This window comes from Ascaphus truei, chromosome 1, assembly GCF_040206685.1.
Source record: "Ascaphus truei isolate aAscTru1 chromosome 1, aAscTru1.hap1, whole genome shotgun sequence".
In the NCBI taxonomy this organism is placed as follows: domain Eukaryota; kingdom Metazoa; phylum Chordata; class Amphibia; order Anura; family Ascaphidae; genus Ascaphus; species Ascaphus truei.
In genome coordinates, this window is record NC_134483.1 from 203,345,452 (window position 1) to 203,351,451 (window position 6,000).

Genomic DNA, 6,000 nt, shown 5'->3' on the forward strand with positions numbered 1-6,000 from the left:
TCGTGAGGTTAAACATATTTTTTTTAACACTAAATCTACATTTTGTTCTCCCCTTACAGACCTGCTCCCAAGTTGAGGTTTATGCCAATTTGGTCTCCCAGGAGATTGAATTGAACAATTGAACTGTTGCTCTGGTCAAGATAAATCTGCCAGCTGATTAACGAAGAGCAGTTACTGATTTTAAAAGGACATTAACTATGATTGAGATTAAGTCGTCTGACAAGGGCGGCAATATTGTCCTGTGGCAACGTACGAGAAAGAAGCATTTAATCAATTTAGGGACACTTATGAAGAGTTCCCTGATAATCCAACCTTTAAATATAAGCAGTCACGATGAACTGGCAAGGTCAGCATTTATACCGGGCACCAGAACAGGCAAATGTCATGGTCTTATATCTAGACATCCCAGGGTACCTACATTTTACATGTTGCTGAAGGTGCACAATTTCTCCCATCCCATCTCCTGGGCGAGCCCATTTGCCTTTGTTAGATTTTTTTTCTACATCCATTGGTTGAAACACTTCCCTCACATCTTAGGGACATGACAGACGTATTGCTTAGATTAGTGGATACAAATACAATCATATACGATCATCCAAAAAGGACTGCCTGTTAGCTGTACCATATTTTCTGTCTATGTGCAAATCTTAGTGCAGATTTAATCACTTTTTTGACGGATCTTCAATTTGTACAACTCTCCGCTACACGTCGTCATGTTTCTCCTTCTACCGAGTTAGCGGGAGATTTGAATGTTGAGGCGGGTGATCGGAAAATTGGTGTTAAATTCTGGTCTGTGCATAGAGTAGCATGGGGCCCCTATGCTCGTGGGGCCCTCGAGAAACTGCCCAGCGTGCGCATGCGTTAAGACGGCACTGCCTGCACGCCCTCCAATGCCAACATTTTCCTGGGGAGATGGAGGTGGTATTTTTTGATGCTATTGATGACAGTACTGCTCATATTTTGTTGTATGAAATGTATATGTGGAATGGGTAGTGCTCAAGTGCTTGATCCTGTCTCCATAGCAATATTCAATAATGAAAAGGAGAACTAGCACTGGGAACTATAATAAAACAGTGGTTCAGTCACAGTCTTAGACCCATGCAAGGGGCTCTATGTCTCCCTGAAGGTGGGGGGTAAGAACAATGGTGTCCCTCCAGCTCCTCATTGGGATAGTCCGTGGGTAAGTATTGAGGTGCTCACTGTTGTCCCAAGAACATCTCCTCAGCGTGCAGCTGTGTCCAAATTTTTGGACTTGTTTTGGACATATTTTGCTGTAGTTGAGGTACATAGATGACATCCTCATTCTTTGGAATGATCCTCAGGTGGACTTTTTGTTCGTCGATGTCCACAACAGAACATAAAGCTCACCACTATGTCAAGTTCTATTAAAGTTGACTTTTGTTTGTTTTTGGACTTGAGGATCTCCATTGGTCCTTGTGAACATTTAGAGACCGATATTCACCGTAATTAGAACTCCACTAATTTGGTGCTACATGCCACCAGTGCACATCCTTTTAGTCAAATTAAGGGGATGCCAGTCACTGAATTCTTAATGTTAAATCGGAATTGCTCCACTCCTGTTTGAGAGCTAAAGTGCGGACATCCAAATTTCAAGTCAGGGGATACAGTAACACTTGTATTAAATCAAGGTCTTCGTAAAAGTAGATTTAGGAACAGTGAATATGTTGATACCTAAATCAACTTCAACTAAAAATGGCGTAAATGTAATTGGGACTTAAGTCAGCAGTCTACTTTTAGACACATTTTGCAAAAACACTGGCATGTACTATTGACTGACACTGATCTTAGAACTGTGTTAGGAGACAAAATAAGCCTTACAAGTAGGCTGATGGATATTATCGTCCTCAGACCTTACAAACCGGTCACAAGGTAGACAAAGTTTTTTTTGTCCTGTAATAATAGTTCTGCTTGCAGTTATATGAAACCCACTAAACTATTTTTTAATATACAAGGCACTAAGAAATGTCAGTTTATTCACATTTCTACATAGTAAAACCAAGGAAATAATCTACTATTTGACTTGCCCCGTAATCAAATCTATGTGGGCATGACAACTCGAGAAGCAAGATTCCACATCCTGGAACACACTAGGAATATAAAAATGCTCAGTGAGACCCGACTGCAAAGAAAAAGAATGACCTTAGTATCCAGACACTTTATGGTAAATGAGGAGTCTGACATTTCTGCACCAACGGCTTTTGGCATTGAAAAGTGTTTTTCGGGATCAGAGGCAGAGATTTGGAGAAATCTTTACTCCAATGAGAATACAAATAGATTGTGAGATTGGCCTGCAGGTTTAAATGATTATCTGCGCTTTTCTAATGTTCTTAGAATGCGTTAAGCGGTTTATTGATTCTTGTTCTTTGTTCTATCTTGCATGTTAACAAATCTCAGCTTTGGCGGTTTAAAAGTGAGGACGTTTTCCCTGTGTAAAGCATACCTTGCGGTCATTGGTCCACATCACTTAGAGGGTTGTATTTATACTGGGTATTCATCTTATGAAATCGACTATTAACTTTTTCTAAGACAACACATTTGGGACTCTTTCTCATTATTTTTGCAGCTTTTCTCTTTTTGGGATTTTGATATGTTACCTGATATATTTAGGCTTGATCTGAGATGTATTATTCATTGTCATCATGGTCTCAATGATATGAGTATTGGTATGTGTGCCGTTATTTTTCATGCTGCAGTTCTGTTTCACCATATTATAGTGACCGGCCAGTCGATATAAGGAATCAACTTAATTCCGTTTCTCCCCGATTCATACAATATATGCCTTTACCCCAAGTGACACGTTTATATGCAAGTTCATCAGCGGATACGACTCATTTTTACAAGGTCATGCACTTTAGCAATCTTTGAGATGGAGTGATTCATTTTTTTAGTTACTGTATTTAAAAAAATTTTTTTCCAAAGCATAAAAGAATGCTTGTATTGGGGTACTTTTCCCTCTGTTGGTAGAGGAGAGGGGAGGGATAGAAATATTTCCCAGAATCCATTGCTTCAGTGGAAGCACTGTATGCTAGGTGGTAATGGTTGAAAGGCAGGGTTGCAGACCTGGCTAAGGCCCCGCTGCACGCTCCGGCGCGCCCGCACTGCGTCCAGGCGGCACGTGCACGGCACTTCACCGCGATCTGAAGGGAGCTGTTTTTAGGCATGGGGGGCATGACGGGGGCACGGCCATAGCTTTCAGTGAGCGGATTTCTAAGGCTGAGTCCATGGTAACTGCAGCCATGCGGAGGCGCGCTGAGGCTGAGGGAAAGCGGGTGCTTTCCCTGGCCTTAGTTTGCGCGCCATCCGTGGGCGGACTAGTGACGTCACGGAGCTGGTTTGCCCTCATTGGGCGAACCGCTCACATGACCGGCCCTGCGCTCCCCCGTGAGCGTCGAAACTAACAAAAATTTAAGAGCTACGCCTCCGCGAACCCCTGCTAAAGCCGCTCTCATTGCGGCTGCAGGGGCTCACTGACTAGCGTCAGCGCCGACCATGGACTCAGCCTAACAGAGGCATCTCCAAGGGGGTTGCTTTTGAGCCCATGCGGTGGCTGCACAGTGTGTGCGTGTGTCCGTGTGCAGCATTGAGGAAGGGTCCACCCACCTGCCAGCAATCTCCCCTCATTGGCTCCATGCCACACCACGTGACGCGTCGCCGCTCGGGATTACAATCCCATTGCATCCCCTGCTGGCTGACGCATCACAGCGCGTAGTGAGCCTTGCAGTGAGGAGGGACTGGGGCCGACTCGGGAGGAAGTCAGGAGCAGGTGAGGAAGTCAGGAGCAGGCGAGTGGCGCGCACGCGGCGTCGGATGCAGCAAGACCTCAGCCTAAGACATGTGAAATGTGCTCACAAGTGATATTCTTTATTGGATACATATATAGATATATATATATTTTGAGCAATGTGAAGAAGAGGCTTGCAACTCGCAGTACCTAAAAGATGATTGGAAGGGGGCATCCCTCCGGAGGGGGAGGGAGAGGGGGAGAGATGATATATACACACACACACACACACACACACACACACACACACACACTTGCTATATGCAGCTAAATGTATACCCATTCGTGGCATACATAAAATATACTGTACTGAGATTTCTGCTTTTACATCTAATGAGGACCTATTCGGCATTGTTTGTACATACAGCTGCTGAAAAGCCCCCGAAGCCAGCACAAAAGTTAATACAGGACTACATTTCCCAGCATGCCCTGTGCAACAAGCAAGCGCATTAACAAGCGCAGAGATGCCACGTCTATTGCCCCTCCCACGGAGATCAAAACAGTGATCGCTAATAACGTCTAACAAAATATGGGTTTTACCGACGTCGTTTCACTTAATAGTTTGTGTGCCAACATTATTAGCATTTTAAGAAAAACAACAATGCGCCTTTACCCATTTTAATAGTGCACCCGTGTCAATCTGATCAATAAGGAGTACAGCGTCTGGAACATGTCACAGCCCCACATGTGCAGCCGGCTACACATTCTGGCATTTACATTCCCCTCATACCCCCTGCAGGCATACATTCTTCTGTTTATATCAGCAGGAGTGTACTACATCAAAACTGCCTTCCATGTCAAAGCCAATGGCAACTGATGAACTGAAGCCCTCAGCTGCCAGAGAAGTACACAATGCAATAAAACGGCTGCAAATCAATCGCGATTCCACTGCATTGCTTAAATGCCATCAGCAGCAACCACAGTCACACCCTGCACAGCAGCCCTTGTGAGAAGCATGGGGTGCAACACACACCGCGGGAGATACCCCAAGCGATCATCACTTGCCGTCAACCCCCTTATTGAGCTCTCCAGCGGAGTGACTGGCAGCTGCACTTATCGGGGGATCCCACGCTGGGGCTGAGATAGAGCGATAGAACTCTTCCCTGGATGGCCTCACCTGTGCGCGCGGGATGCGCTGTGGAACAGTCGGGTTCTAGAACACTGCTCGCGTCACTCTGAAGGTAACGGTCACTCCCCGAGCTGAGGCCGGGAGGTGGGCGTTTAAGCGACCCCCCACGGGTGAGTGACGATTGACACCCGCCCCCTTCACTTCCTACGTCACGGTAGTCTCAGGCCGGCATATAATATGTCCAGCACTCGGGCAGGTGACTCTAGCGCTGCCACGTAACCCGGACTGGGCAGGGACTGGCAGTGACCGTGACGTTGTAAACGGCAGACGGGCGGGGGCGTGGCCTGAAGTGTGTATGCCTGAGCTCTGCGGAGCGGGCGGGGTCTGAAACGTTGTTGCAGTAAGGGGGTGTGGTTAGATGTGTCAGGAGAGCTGGTGCGTGGGTGGAGCTGAAGGGGCGTGGTTAGATATTTGAGTGATGGCTGGCATACAATGAAGGGGCGTAGTTTGACGTTTGAGTGACGGGCATACGGTGAAGGGGCGTGGTTTGATGTTTGAGTGACGGGCATACGGTGAAGGGGCGTGGTTTGATGTTTGAGTGACGGGCATACGGTGAAGGGGCGTGGCTAGATGTTTGAGTGATGGGCATGCGATGAAGGGGCGTGGTTATATGCCTGAGTGACGCAGGGTAGGCGGAGCTTCTGCTTCCCTGGTTTCTTATTCTCATACCCTGCACCTGTTATAAGCAGCTGCACCTATTCTACCTATTTGTACTAATGTGTGATACACAGGGAGCGCTGCACTGCCTGTCTCACATACATTGAAGCTAAGAACCTGCTGTTAATTCCCTTAGCTTGAGGAAAACCTCTATTTTATGTTTAGAATAGTACGTGCGAATAAATTAATAAAATATATGTATCCCTCCCCGCCTGGCTACCAGGGAGTTTACATTAGTGTCTCAATAGTCACCTCTTCGTACCCCCACCCAGTACACAACAGGGTTGCCACCTTTTACTGTAGGCTAACCTGGGGATAATATTGAGAGAGTTTGGGGGAGGGGAGATGGAGGGGAGGTGGAGGGGAGTTGGGGGGAGATGGAGGGGAGGTGGGGGGAGGTGAGGTGTGTGTG

At 46.6% G+C, this 6,000-nt stretch overlaps 1 protein-coding gene across 1 annotated transcript in view; it reads right to left on the minus strand.

The window, feature by feature from the left end:
- LOC142495216 (protein PRRC1-like) overlaps positions 1-5,258 on the minus strand; it is a 36,903-nt gene extending 31,645 nt beyond the window's left edge. Inside the window, exon 1 of the mRNA XM_075600396.1 lies at positions 4,920-5,258. The gene's annotated coding sequence lies outside the window, so the exon portion shown is untranslated. The remainder of the gene's footprint in view (positions 1-4,919) is intronic.
- Positions 5,259-6,000: the final 742 nt, after the last annotated feature.